Here is a 15,977-nt window from a genome sequence, read left to right on the forward strand (position 1 = left end):
TCGTAGCCGCCGCCAACTTGGCTAGTTGAAGCGGACCGACGAGATGAGCGTGCGCTTGACTCAGGCATCTTGAAACAAGAGGCCCTCCTAGGGTTTGAGCTAAAATGGGCATGGTTAGTGTATTTTAGGGTAATAAGAATTAGGGTTTAGGGTATCCGGACCATATCTAAATCTAGCAGAAGGGAGGTGTGGGGAAGGGGGAGAAGAATAAGTATACCTGGGGCGAAGGTAGGCACAGTCAAGGATGGCAGTGTGGGGGCACGGGAAGTCAAGGGTGGCGCATGGATAGGTCGAGGACGGCTGCGTGAAGAACCTTCTGATATGGAACCAGGTCGTGCGATGAAGCCCTAGGATGCTGGAGGTGGTGGTGGCGCAGAGCGGCTAAGCCATGGTGGTGGTGCGATGGAGTCAGGGGAGGGAGAGAGGATGGATTGAGTAAGGATTCCAAGGGTGGAAATGGGCCGAAATGAGCAATTCGATTCCAGAGCTAGCCAAACAGGTCGATGTCACGAAACTAATTCAATTCAGGCCGATTTAGGAGAAACAAATAGGTTACCCTGGGTAAAATGGTACTTAGCAGGGTAAAGTCATACAATAGGGTAAAGTCATGCAAAAACAAGTACAAAACTAGGGTAAAGTGAGTCATAGGAGGGTAAAGCCATGCAAGGAAGGGTAAACTCATGAAAAACATGGGTAAAATCTGTCATAGGCGGGTAAAGTGAGTCATAGGAGGGTAAAGTCATGCAAAAACAAGTGTAAAATGAGTCATAGGGGGTAAAGTCATACAAAATGCTAAACTTATGGAAAAACAAGTGTAAAATGAGTCATTGGAGGGCAATGTCATGCAAAACAAGGGTAAAGTGAGTCATAAGAGGGTAAAATCACAAACTCATGGAAAAGGAGGGTAAAATCTGACTTAGGCAGGGTAAAATCATACAATAGGGTAAAGTCAAGCAAAAACAGTCATGCTAAATAATGGTAAAGTGAGTCATAAGAGGGTAAAATCATAAACTCATGGAAAAGGAGGGTAAAATCTGACTTAGGCAGGGTAAAATCATACAATAGGGTAAAGTCATGCAAAAACAATTGCATACCAAGGGTAAAGTGAGTCATAGGAGGATAAAGTGAGTCATAGGAGGGTAAAGTCATGCAATGAAGGGTAAACTAAGTCATACAAAAGGGTAAACTCATGGAAAACCAAGTGTAAAATGAGTCATATGAGGGTAAAGTCATGCAAACCAAGGGTAAAGTGAGTCATATAAGAGGGTAAAGTCATAAACTCATGAAAAAAAGAAAATGAAACATGAAGAAAACAAACAAGTCTACTTATAATGCCTGCAAAGTTCCTTCTCGTTCTATTAAAGTTGTCGATACAACACAATTAATTGGTCTACATGCAAAATTCATCGCAACCCAGTCTCAGATCAGGTGTCGAGCACTCAATGTACGGCTTATTCTCAGGATTTTTAAGGAGTAACCACACCAATTCTTTCCAGAACTTCAGTATCATTCCCTACATTATAATATAACAGGTTCTATCACTTGCATAAGGAAACAAAACAATTACATTTTCTCAAGGCATAGAACTAACATCATCGAATTCCACAGGGAGGTCTAGAGTAGACATTTCTTTAATGAACAACATCATGTAAAAACCACAGTCATCACTACAACAATAATTCAACAATGTAAGCAAAAATTGAAGAATGATGAAACCAAAAAAGACACCGTAACTTAGAGTTTCAAGAAAATCTGAAATATTACCAATTCCCTTGCTGCCTTACTTTCTGATTTAAAAGTGTGAATCTAGATATTGCAAATTGATCCAAGTACTCTTCAATACTTGATAACTGCAATGCATCAAGTCAAGCTAATAAAAAAACACTACATTTACCCTTTCAAATACTCTACTTACCCTATTAGACCCTATTCATTATATTCAAATACACTACATTCCCAGAATGATGGACAAATACTTCGAGCTTAGTGAACGTACCGCATGGTTTGCTGTATCAAGTGAGGCTTCATTTTCCAAGGAATCAATCACCCTTTTATTCCTATTACTAAGGTCAAGTGCAGCCAAGTTCCAATGGGTACCACTAGAATTAATAGGAATAAATATCTAGGAAAAAACTTGTTTATTTCATGGCCACCTCTTCGTTAAGCTGTCTTGCCAAATTCTTTTGACCAAGTTTTCTACCTAGCAACTCATACTACAATAAAACAGAACAAATGGTAATATTGGATAAATTAATCATTACTAAGCACTCTAATTGGTACTTGCCACAGCAAGTTGAGAAAGGATGGTTTTACCAACCCATTCTTCATTCCACAAATTTGTGAGGCAGCTGACTACAAAGTTGGACATCCAACCTCTTGGTTTGAAGCATTCCACAAAAATGTTATCATGTATATACATAGCACCTAGGTGCACTACAACTTTTTTTCTTGTCTACCTTACCTATCTTCAATATAACATGCTCTTTGTAGAATTCATCCATATTGTCACATTTTTGTTGCTTCCTTCTATGATATGTTTTTATTCTAGGAGTCATTTGGTACAACTCAGAGTGAAGTTTGGACAGTACATGCTTGGAGCTTGACTCAGTCTCAATCTATAGGGGCATGGCAAGGGGCATGGAAAGGATTAGTATATCTTATACACAGATACAACGTACCAAAGTACATCTATGCTTACATTTGCACTTGCATTGTCATCGATATTCACCGTGTCTTGCTGCTCGACCTATGTTTCTAGCGGCATCATGCACCGTGTCTTGACCATCGGTGTTGCTGCCAGAAACATCGTTGTTGCCCGCCACGAAGGTTTCCAACTCAGTAACCTTGTCGGTTAGCGTGGAAATTCGCTTGTCTAATCTCTCCATGCTATTGCCAATGTTGAGTTCAATGAGTGCGTCAGTGATGGCCTTCCTGATAGCCTCATTCATCCTTTTTTGGGCATCCTCTACAACAGCTTGTAGTTGCTCTTGGCTGACACACTCGCTGAAACCCTTAGGATTGTTATCTGCAGTCTGTTCACCTCCTGCCATTGAAAACACAAAAACAGGAACAAACAGGTGAAAGTTATCCCTACTAAATGACTACGTGGTTGTAGTGGTGTCACTTTTCACAGCAAGTGGAAGCATCTTACCAAGCTCTTACCAAGTTCTTACCAATGCAAGCAGTGGGCGGTACAACCGGCGGCTGGTTCGTGATACCTGTGAGGTAGTGGTACCGAGATTGCAAGGCCCTTTGTCTGTACTGATCTGAAGAATTTGTGGAGCTTGGAAGGCAAACAAAGAGTAATATGTATATTTGGCACATAAGTCACTAACAGAAAGTAATGCTGAATTATAGTCCAAAGTATTTGTTCTTGTTGTTGGTCTAAAGTGTTGCAAGTACCAGGTTGTGACAAAAGTATGGTGGATAGCAAGGTGATAGGTATGAGAAAAATAAGTATGGTGGATGGAAACAGCAACACAAACAAGGAACCAGATAGCACACGCAAACACAGCTCACTTTGGGCTTCTCTATATGCTCCTCTAGATATTGTTCCTCTTTTGCCCCTCTCTTTTTTCTATTTTTTTGGGCTGTCGTTGTTTTTTTGGGAAATTTTGACTTTTTATTTTATTTTTTTTGATATTTTTCCTTTACTTAGGAGCACAAAAGCAGTAACCATAGAAAATATGAGCTCAAACAAGTGTAAGACGTGGCCTGTGAAATTTTCAGAAAACTGGATGAAAATTGACAAAAACCTTGTGACCACGAAACGAGGATCTTGTGACCACTTTTTGGCCAATCTAAAAATTCCAAACCCCGGCAAAGCGGAGATGGACAGATCCAAAAATTTTTTCTGATCGATTTGCATATATGGAATGTTGAAAACGGAGTTCGTATGCGAAAACTAGACCAGTTTTAAAAATTGGCTCCGAATTAGAGGATAAAACGGAAACAATGTGTGCAAAATTGGTCACAACAGCCAAGATTTGATGGAAACGATGAGGGGAAACACATGAACTAGACTCTAACACGACCTAACCAGCAACAAGACCTCGACCAGGACACAAACTCAACACGACGGACTCTGAAACTAAAATATGCAAAGGCTATGGCGCGGAAGGTTCTAGGATAGGAAAAACGAGTATGGCACTGGACTATGGGACGAATACGAAACACTCAAACTAGGGAATAACAAGTGAACCTAACGGTATACCTTAGCTCTGATTACCACTTAATGGAGATAGGGATCCCAATCTTCCGTTAGGTGATGGTAACTATCGTTGTGGCGGAGAATGACACACCGATCCGGCTTCAGATCGAAAGATCGAACCCTGCAATCTTAGCACCACAGCTCCTCTGGTTATCAACCAAGTCACGGACCAGGTTGACCTCGCCAAGAAGGCTAATCCCTGCCTGCGCAACGAAGAACACAAGCAAGAACGAGAAAGAAAGCAACCAAATTGCAGATGAATGATTAATCTCACGAGTTGGGGTCTCACAAACCGAAGAACGGCGAAACTGTTTCTTAACAGAATAATCTAAGCAAAACCCCAAACCCTAATGGAGGGGCGGTGGCTGTTTATAAAGACTCTAGGGTCATGCAAGACCCCTGCACGCGCCCCTAATGGGCCCAAACTCGATACATGGTCCAACGGACCAAAAGATGGTGTCGCAGCACCCTGGTAGATTCTGGACGCTGACTTATTTTGATGATTCCTGTTGATTCCGAACAGCTTTTGATGTGAAACCACTTGGATTGGCTTCCTTATCAAATTAGCTTTCCATCCATATTTGGATCATCGAAAACGGAGTTCGGATGCGTCCTGGGCGACCAGTTTAAGGCAGACTGGTCCTGGAGGCCGAGGCAGACTCGAATTCGTATTGGGCTAGGCCTTCGGCTTGTGTTGGACGTCCTTGCTGGTCATCATCACCTCCTCCACATCCTCTTAGTCCCTCTTGACCCTCTCCAATGTTCCTAAGCAAGATAACATCATTAGGTAGTAGTCTATTCTCAAAAGTATGAAAAGGATCGCTTAAGAACGAGCTCACCTGTAAATTGAGTTGACGCATTCGAGCCCAGGTCATTAGACCTCGCATGATGGTTGGAGGATCAGCTGTTACATCCAAAGGAGTGATGTCCTCATCACAAACCAAGCTCATCAGGCAAACCACCAAGCAATCACAAAGATCACCAACATATAGTTAAATCCAAGTTCAGACTAAATCCAAGTTCAGACACTACTAGACCAACATAGAGTTACTGTAAATCCAAGTTCAGACTACTAGAACACAACTGAACGCTACATAGAATTACTTCAGACCATCACTTTAGCTACCTAGAGGTGTGGTGCCCCCACCAGCAACCTGCTGCCCTAGAGGTGTGGTGCCCAAAGGTGCCTACAAAGATGAGAAAATGTTAATATCAGGAAATGGTATAAGTCAAGGTAATCTAGGAGTGCTTTCCAAATAGCCCTTTTCATTGTAAATGAAATCCAGGAGTGCTATCTTCCCTTCATAGGTATCCTTAACCCAAAATAGCTCCAGAGTTGTTGGTTCATCCAGTACCCTTGCATACTTACGGTATAAGTCCTGGTCAGGGCACCTATTTGCATTCAACTCCTTCAGTGCAACTTGTTTAGAGTATGGGCCTTCCACTACACCCACTAAAAATGAACTTGTGGATTTGGATTGCAGAGCAAGCTAAGATGAAATTGGACGTGAGAACTACGGAGCAAGCCATGCATAGACATGTTGTTGGCCCACACCCTGGGATGCAAACATTCAGTGCAAGTTAACAACAAAACGAACAGTGATGTGGGGCAAAGAACGAGCAGGAGTGGGGCAAATACCTATTGTTTAGCTTCCTGATAGTCCTTTTTCAGTGCTTTCATTTTGTACCTAACCTTCTCACCATCCAAAGAAACAAATTTGATATCTTTTCCAAATATTTTATTCATTTCGTCTGCAACAGCATCACATAATTCAGTAGTAAAACCACCAAACTTGGGAGATAGAACATTAAATGTTGTTATCAGAGAATGTTCTTCAGGTTTCTTCCATCTATGTATATTTCCCGATTTGCTAAAACTAGCACTAGGTAGCTCCTAAATATGCCTAAGATCCATTGGAGCAAACTTCATTCACATATGATCGAGAGTTGGATGTGAATGGAGGGTCAAATACTGACCGGACGCTGGTTCTGGTTTGACCGAACGTTGGCACAGAGTCCGCTCAGGTTGTTTGACCAAGGTGAACTCCTTCGGTGCGACCAGACGCTAAGAGATGAAGTGATCGGACATTGAGAGCCAGCGTCCGATCGACTTCAGTAAGGTTCCAGAGAGGGAAAATTGCGATCAGACATGTCCGGTCAGTGCTGACCAGACGCTGGCCAGCGTTTGGTCACACTATAAACACTAGAGTTTGGGGTGTACTGACCAGAGCGTCTGGTCAACATGACCAGAGCGTCCGATCACCCTGTAGAGGCACATAATGGTTCGTTTTTTAGTTGGTGTTATAAATACCACCTCTACTCATGTGTGGGGGTACTTTTGCTCATTCCAACAGCTAAGAAACACCTTTGAGAGTGCCAAGAAGGGCATGGTCCTAGTGAGGTGATTGAGATTTGAGAATCCCAAAGAGAGGTGTGCATCCACCCTTCTCCTTAGGCTTGTCATGGTCAAGTGAGAGTTCATGCTTGTTACTCTTGGTGATCACCATCATCTAGATGGCTTGGTGGTGATTGTGAGCTTAGTGATCATCCGCAGAGCTTATGGATGACCTAACTCAAGTTGTGAGTAGTTGTGGGTGATTCACCATGATGGAGTGTTGAAGAATCAACCTATAGAGAGCACTTGATCCTTGCACGGATCAAGGGGGAGCTACACCCTTGCGCGGATGCTCCAACGAGGACTAGTGGGGAGTGGTGACTCTCCGATACCTCAGCAAAACATCGCCGCGTTTGAGCATTTACTAATTGAGCTAACCATAGGATTTAATTATTGAAAGAAATTTAGAATTAGCCCAATTTACCCCCCCTCTTGGGCATCTTGATCCTTTCAATTGGTATCGGAGCCTCGTGCTCACGTATTTAGGCTTAACCGCCTAGAGGAGGCGCATCTAGAAGCTCTAGATGTTGGTATACTTAGAGTCGCCTCACAAGGATTCCCAAAACCTCAGGATCCCGCACACCCACAAGGCGATGAGTTGAATTATGAAAAATGGAATGCAAATGCTTGCAACACCATCTTGCCTTTGCAAAGATGTGTTCAATCGGGTGAGGAACCATAAAGATGCCCATGCACTATGGTCGGACGTTTGTGTGCTCCATGAGGAGACTCCCCCTTCCCTGTCACCAAACATGAGAGCTTTTCCTCGTCACCAAACACAAGAGCTTTTCCTATGTACCTCTAGGTACGAAGGGTACTTTTTCCCCCTTTCCCGTCGCCAAACACAAGAGTTTTTCCTTGTTCGAACAAGCCTGGGAAGCTTACATTTTCTATTTGGCCACAGAAGGAATCTAGCCAACAGGCTCTTTGGTGACTAGGTGAGTCCTTGTCCTTTTACCCCCCTATACATTCTCTCCCCACCCACCCCAAGATACAAACGCCGTCAGCTCACCGTTTATGATTGTAGTCACTGTTATTACTTGTGGCACATTTTTAATTTGTAGATCAGTTTTTGGGTTGAATTCACGTATTATGAGTATTGAAATAGGCAAGCACCCTAGCAGGAGCAGCCAGGCTATAGTTCGACACTCTGTCTCAGCACCTCACTGAACACATATGCAGTGGGGGGTAGCAGTGCTCCTTCGATAGCAGATCTATTGGAGCATTTGCAATACAGAGTGGCTGCATTGGAGGAGGAGAACACTAACTTGCGCGTGCAACTTCATGAATCCAAGGAAAATAGTAGAAAGAAGAAAGCTGAACTTCAGGACTGTTTGGCCATGATGATGGACAAACTGAATATGAAGTAATTATTGGTTATTCTAGTTCATGGAGCTGCAGGGTAGTGTCTAGTCTGATGTAGGCGTAGTTGTTAGTAGTGATTTTCCTTTTGTGATGTAAGTAAGAAGTGATGAACTGATGTTAGCAAAATGTATGAACTGGTCGGTCTATAGTAAACTTCTCTGTGGTGGTCAAAAGTTAAGAACTGATGTGGTGCATATGTGCCCTAGTTGAAGATCAAGCATGAGCACAAATTTAAGAGCATATATTAGTTACATGGGCGCATATCCCATTTTACCCATGATTGTATGACTTTACTGTATGACTTTACCTGCATAAGTCACTTGTTTTTCCATAAGTTTAGCATTTTGTATGACTTTACCCCCTATGACTCATTTTACACTTGTTTTTGCATGACTTTACCCTACCCTTCATTGCATGGCTTTGCTAAGTACCATTTTACCTAGGGTAACCTATTTGTTTCTCCTTAATCGGCCCAAATTGAATTAGTTTCGTGACATCGGCCTGTTTGGCTGGCTCTGGAATTGAATTGCTCATTTTGGCCTGTTTCCACCCTTAGAATCTTTACTCGATCCATCCTCTCTCCCTCCCCTGACTCCATCACACCACCGTCACTCTCACTCCCCATACTCCATCGTGTCGCTGCCATGGCTTAGCCGCTCTGTGTCGCCGCCACCTCCAGCATCCTAGGGCTTCATCAGGCTTCATCGCATGACCTGGTTCCATATTAGAAGGTTCTTTGTGTAGCCGTCCTTGACCTGTCTGTGCACCGCCCTTGACTTCCCGTGCCCCCACGCCGCCGTCCTCGAATGTGCCAGCCTTCGCCCCAATTATACTTGTGCTTCTCCCCCTCCTCCGCACCTCCCTTCTGCTAGGTCTAGATATGGTCCGAATAGCGGTGGCTCCACCATGGGCAGTGGCCAGCTCGGTGGTGGGTTAGGTATAGGTGGTGCGTAGCATTTTGATCTAGCAGCTTGGTGGGTGGACTGCTCGCTGTTGCGGCCGCCCCACCTGATTCATGACAAAAGTAGCAGCAGGCATCGCATCAATAAGCTAGGCTAGACCACTTCATGTGAACTTACTCACGTTCAGTGCATGCCCATGATGAGTACAAGGATATCAAATAGTCAAAATTAATGTTGTATTTAGCTCTTTAGGTTCTGAATTTAATATTGGTGATCATGTAGTGTGTGCTGCTAGTGATGATTACGTGTATGTGATTAGCGTGTGCATGCTGGATTGTAAAATATATTAAGAAAAATTATTCAGTCCAAGATCTGTTTGATTGGCTACGGATGATCCGGATGGTGAGACTACTAAAGTTACAGTTGCTATAGCAACTGCACCTTATCCAGGTCCAAATGAAACAAAGGAGCAACCTTTCAGTGCTAGTTTTCTAAAACTGAATGTTTCAGTGGTATTTTTCTAAACCAGGGATCTTTGGAGCCGTCCGCATTTTTAGCTCAAACCCTAGGAGGGCCTCTTATTTCAAGATGTTCGACAAAAATGTTAGTACAAATCTAAGCATACATTACTTTGGTGTATAAGATATACTGATCCTTTTCATTCCCCTACAGATTGAGTTCCATTTAAAATCCAAGTTCCATTTAAAATCCGTTGCATCAAATGATTCATGTGGAACTTGGGACCGGATGTCAAGATGTGAATATCGATGACAATGCAAGTGCAAATGTAAGCATAGATGTACTTTGGCATGTTGTATCTATGTATAAGATATACTGATCCTTTCCATGCCCCTTGCCATGCCCCTACAGATTGAGACTAAGTCAAGCTCCAAGCATGTACTGTCCAAACTTCACTCTGAGTTGTACCAAAGGACTCCTAGAATAAAAACATATCATAGAAGGAAGCGACAAAAATGTGACAATCTGGATGAATTCTACAAAGAGCATGTTATATTGTATTGAAGATAGGTAAGGCAGACAAGAAAAAAGTTGTAGTGCACCTAGGTGCTGTGTATATACATGAGAACATTTTCGTGGAATGCTTCAAACCAAGAGGTTGGATGTCCAACTTTGTAGTCAGTTGCCTCACAAATTTGTGGAATGAAGAATGGGTTGGTAAAACCAATTAGAGTGCTTAGTTATGATTAGTTTATCCAAGTGTTCTGCTTACAAATGATACTGCAATTGATGCTATGCCAGTCAGTAAACATAACATGGCAGTGTCAATTTTGATAAAATTTGATAATGTGAACACGACATTTTAAAGGAAGTGATTTCAGGGTGTCTTGAATGGAGAATCGACAATCAAAGAAAAAGGAAAAGAAGGGTCCCCATTCACCTAGAAAGAGAACAGATAAAGATGAATCAGATAGTGAGCGTCCTAATCCAAAGAAGAGGAAGAATGTGGCCAGAAAGAGAAGTGAAAAGCTGGCTATTCCAAAGGCTGGGGGAGGATCTAACATGAGATTTGGTGCAAGAGATATCATGGAATTGAGGAAGAATCTGTCAGAAGGTGCAGTAGCGAGGATCATTGAGCTTGGCTTTGGTGATTGTCTTGAAATGTCCTTATTGGACCTACAAAACAGAACTCTGATACAATGGTTGGGGGAGAAATACAAGGTCGTGAAACACAATGGCAAAGATTGCCTTGTTTTGGATTTGGACCCTAGTAGTCCGTGCTACATCATAGCTGAAGCAGTTAGCATACTCTTTGGCGCTCCACGAGGGACGCATCCCAAAGCAATGCCTTTGTAGCGGACCTAGGATCTGGATGAAGTTCTACATCTAGTTCTTGATATAAGCAAGGAGAAAAAATTAATAGAGCTGATCTCATAGAGGGGTTCAAGGATGCTGTGATGCTGGGTGATGTTGATTTTGAGCTCACATGTTTCTTCCTGCTATTATTTAATGGGCTGCTCATGTCACATACTTCACTCTATATTAGTGCTAGGGACATGGATTTGGCTTATGACCTCGATTTGATAGGTAGAATTGACTGGTGTCAGCAAATATTGGACAATGTGATACATAATATATACAGAAAAGGCGTTACCAACCTAGCGATGTTTCTTGTAAGTTGTAAGCCTCTTATATCTTTTCATTTTTCTTGTGTCAAGAATTACTCTAACAAATTATGCTTGTCAGATGTTTTTCCTAGACAATGTTGAATTCGAGGGTTTCAACGGGAAGAATAAATTTAAGGTTCCTCGGATGAATTACTATCCTCTAGAAATGGTGGATGCGTACTCAAAGTCATTTAGTTTTAGTGACATAGAGGTAATGTTTACTCCATGTTTTTACCACTTTCTATACCTGTTTTTTGCTCCAACCATGGGAGGAAACCAATAGGGTAAATTCATGCAAAACAAGGGTAAATCAGTCATAGGAGGGTAAAGTCATGCAATCATGACTAAAATGGGACATAGCAGGGTAAAATTCATGCAATCATGGGTAAAATGGGACATAGCAGGGTAAACTCATGCAATCTTGGGTAAAATTTGACATAACAGTGTAAATCATGCAATCATGGGTAAAATTAGACTTAACAGGGTAAAGTGAGTGATACAATCATGGGTAAAATTTGACTTAGCAAGGTAAACTGGTGCAATCATGGGTAAAATTTGACTTTGACATAAAGGTAATGTTTACTCCACGTCTATCTATTTTATGATTTATTGATATGTCTATTTTTAGCTTAAACCATGGGAGGAAACCGTCTATGCCAAGCATGCTAATGTCTAGGCCAACCAGGAACATGAAGAAGAGACTGACATGAGCAATATGAGAGAAAGTGAAGAACAGACCGAAAAGGTAGGCACAAATGTTCCACTCAACACTCAGCAAGTTCTCTTAGTCAAGATTTACCTTGGTTAGTTAGAATTTTACCCTCCTATGCATGCCACTTTTAGGAATCCAATGAAGATGGCATAGTTGTGTCCATTCCTTTGTTAAGAGAATTGTTGGAGCCATATATGGCAATGTTTCTAAGTAATCTAAAATCTTAGTCCATCCATGCCATATAGCAGTCCCAAGTGGAGTTAGCAAAGACTCTTCAGGGCACCATCAATGATTTAGTGTGTAGCTATGCCAGTAATATGGGTAGAGATCTTCAGAGTATTCTTAGGCTTACTGAACTAGAGTCACCCCTCACTCAGGCTTTAACTCCCCCCTAGGATGATTGTGAGATCCCCTTGGTCGAGCATGTATGGTCACCAGCCATTGGACAATATCTTTTAATGCGTCTGTCCTCTATAGACACCAAGAAGGTTTCTCCTTCTGCATCACGTGCTCTTTTATTCATGAAGCGGAAGACTACAGCCATAGCCAAGAAGATGTATTCTTTAGTCCTAGCCAAGAAGATGTCTTCTAAGAGTCCTAAATGGGTACGGGTTCTTTCTAGGCGCCTTAAGAATCCATGTGCATCTCCAGTCAAGGGAACTAAATGACCAACTCCTCTTTCAGTCCCTTGACTGGAGATGCATATGGATTCTTAAGGTGCCTAGAAAGAACCCAGTACCATTTAGGACTCTTGGAAGACATCTTCTTGGCTGGGACTAAAGAATACATCTTCTTGGCTGTGGCTGCAGTCTTCTGCTTCATGAATAAAAGAGCACATGATGCAGAAGGAGAAACCTTCTTGGTGTCTATAGAGGACAGACGCATTGAAAGATATTGTCCAATGGCTGATGACCAAACATGCTCGACCAAGGGGATCTCACAATCATCCTAGGGGGAGTTAAAGCCTGAGTGAGGGGTGACTCTGGTTTAGTAAGCCTAAGAGTACTCTAAAGATCTCTACCCATATTACTGGCATAGCTGCGCACTACATCATTGATGGTGCCCTAAAGAGTCTTTGCTAACTCCACTTGGGACTGATGTATGGCATGGATGGACTGAGATTTCAGATTACTTGGAAGCATTGCCATATATGGCTCCAACAATTCTCTTAACAAAGGAATGGACACAACTGTGCCATCTTCATTGGATTCCTGAAAGTGGCATGCATAGGAGGGTAAAATCCTGACTAACCAAGGTAAATCTTGACTAAGAGAACTTGCTGAGTATTGAGTGGAACATTTGTGCCTACCTTTTCGGTCTGTTCTTCACTTTCTCTCATATTGCTCATGTCAGTCTCTTCTTCATGTTCCTGGTTGGCCTGGACATTGGCATGCTTGGCATAGACGGTTTCCTCCCATGGTTTGAGCTAAAAACAGACATATCAACAAATCATGAAATAGGTAGACATGGAGTAAACATTACCTTTATGTCAAAGTCAAATTTTACCCATGATTGCACCACTTTACCCTGCTAAGTCAAATTTTACCCAAGATTGTATCACTCACTTTACCCTGCTAAGTCCAATTTTACCCATGATTGCATGATTTACACTGTTAAGTCAAATTTTACCCAAGATTGCATGGGTTTACCCTGCTATGTCCCATTTTACCCATGATTGCATGAATTTTACCCTGCTATGTCCCATTTTACTCATGATTGCATGACTTTACCCTCCTATGACTGATTTACCCTTGTTTTACATGAATTTACCCTATTGGTTTCCTCCCATGGTTTGAGCAAAAAATAGGCATAGAAAGTGGTAAAAACATGGAGTAAACATTACCTCTATGTCACTAAAACTAAATGACTTTGAGTACGCATCCACCATTTCTGGAGTATAGTAATTCATCCGAGGAACCTTAAATTTATTCTTCCCGTTGAAACCCTCGAATTCAACATTGTCTAGAAAAAACATCTGACAGGCATAATTTGTTAGAGAGTAATTCTTGACATAAGAAAAATGAAAAGATATAAGAGGCTTACAACTTATAAGAAACATCGCCGGGTTGGTAACGCCTTTTCTGTTTATATTATGTATCACATTGTCCAATATTTGCTGACACCAGTCGATTCTACCTATCAAATCGAGGTCATAAGCCAAATCCATGTCCCTAGCACTAATATAGAGTGAAGTATGTGACATGAGCAGCCCATTAAATAATAGTAGGAAGAAACATGTGAGCTCAAAATCAACATCACCCAGCATCACAGCATCCTTGACCCCCTCTATGAGATCAGCTCTATTAATTTTTTTCTCCTTGCTTATATCAAGAACTAGATGTAGAACTTCATCCAAATCCTAGGTCCACTGCAAAGGCATTGCTTTGGGATGCGTCCCTCATGGAGCGCCAAAGAGTATGCTAACTGCTTCAGCTACGATGTAGCGCGGACTGCTAGGGTCCAAATCCAAAACAAGGCAATCTTTGCCATTATGTTTCATGACCTTGTATTTCTCCCCTAGCCATCGTATCAGAGTTCTGTTTTGTAGGTCCAATAAGGACATTTCCAGATAATCACCAAAGCCAAGCTCAATGATCCTCGCTATTGCACCTTCTGATAGATTCTTCCTCAATTCTATGATATCTCTTGCGCCAAATCTCATGTCAGATCCTCCCCCAGCCTTTGGAATAGCCAGCTTTTCACTTCTCTTTCCGACCACATTCTTCCTCTTCTTTGGATCAGGACGCTCACTCTCTGATTCATCTTTATCTTTTCTCTTTCTGGATGAATGGGGACCCTTCTTTTCCTTTTTCTTTGATTGTCGATTCTCCATTCAAGACACCCTAAAATCACTTCCTATGCACAATTAGTTCATCTAGAAATAAAAATCATATAGTTACATATAAGTTTGCATAAGACATATGGGTTCCAATTAAACCCTGGATTTAAAATGCCAGTGTTCACATTATCAAATTTTATCAAAATTGACACTGTCATGTTATGTAACTATCCTGTTTAGCCTCTGTCAAATCCATCTACAACATGCAATGACGTATCTATTCTTATTTCGACAAAGTTACATAGCAGCAATCAACAATATTGGAGAATGGTATTTGTATTAACATGTAACTTCTAGTGCACAAGATTTTCTCCCTTGGAATCAGCTGTTTGGGTAAAAGGAAAATAGCAGTATAAGTTGCCTAGAATAACCATTGCTGGCTGCTGCACAATTGCACCATTTTTACCACATCGGCAGTAAGAGGACGTTTACTGACTGGCATAGCATCAGTAAACCCTAATCGTCTTCTAAACATAGATTTGCCCTACTTATGTACTTGCCCTCATACTATCCTATTTACCCTCTACCGAATCCATTCAAAACATGCAATGACGCTGGCATAGCATCACTATCTCAGTATGGCAACAATGAATCAACCTATTCAGGGTTGCAATGCTCACTCACAGTCATGGCAACCCATCTAGGCGGGGTGTGGGGGGCCAAGGAAGATACCTGCTCACCGTTGATTAGGGGTGCCTGCTGCCTGCTCACCACTGATTGGGGGTGCCTGCTGCCAGCTTCCGCCTACGTTTCAACTTTAGAATTCCTTTAACTTTGTTTTTTTATTGCAATTCCTTCAATTTTTGGCTTGCGGTAGAATTTTCGGTGTTGTGGCTGCATTTACTTTCCGCCCACCGACTATTTTATCTTCTAGGCCCAGTGGCAGAACTTCTTGGTCCCGATCTAGTGAGGCCCGGTGGGCCTCCTTGACACCGGCACGGACCGATCCTCACCGCCAGAGGAGAAGATCTGACGGGCCAGTCCTCACCGCCGGAGGAGAAGATTTGAGAGTCGATGCCTCCACAGCAGCTCTGCCATCCATTCCCTTAAGAAGAGGTGGTGTGAGAGCCGTAGCCGCATGGTGAAGAGGGCATCGCCTCTGCAGCAGCTTGGCAAAGACGGGGGCAGCTTTATGTAGAGAGAGGGAGAGTTAGAGAGAGAGAGAGAGCGATCGTAAGAGAGAGAAGCGGGTAAAATTATGCAATCATGGGTAAAGTTTGACTTAACAAAATTTGACAGTTACACATAGGAGGGTAAAAAATCAGGGTAAAATAGGACTTAGCAGGGCAAACTCATGCAAGTCATGGGTAAAATAGGACATAATAGGGTAAAAGTATGCAATCTTGGGTAAAAATGGGACATAGCAGGGCAAACTCATGCAATCATGGGTAAAATAGGACATAACAGGGTAAAAGTATGCAATCTTGG

Source organism: Miscanthus floridulus, chromosome 7, assembly GCF_019320115.1.
Source record: "Miscanthus floridulus cultivar M001 chromosome 7, ASM1932011v1, whole genome shotgun sequence".
NCBI lineage: Eukaryota > Viridiplantae > Streptophyta > Magnoliopsida > Poales > Poaceae > Miscanthus > Miscanthus floridulus.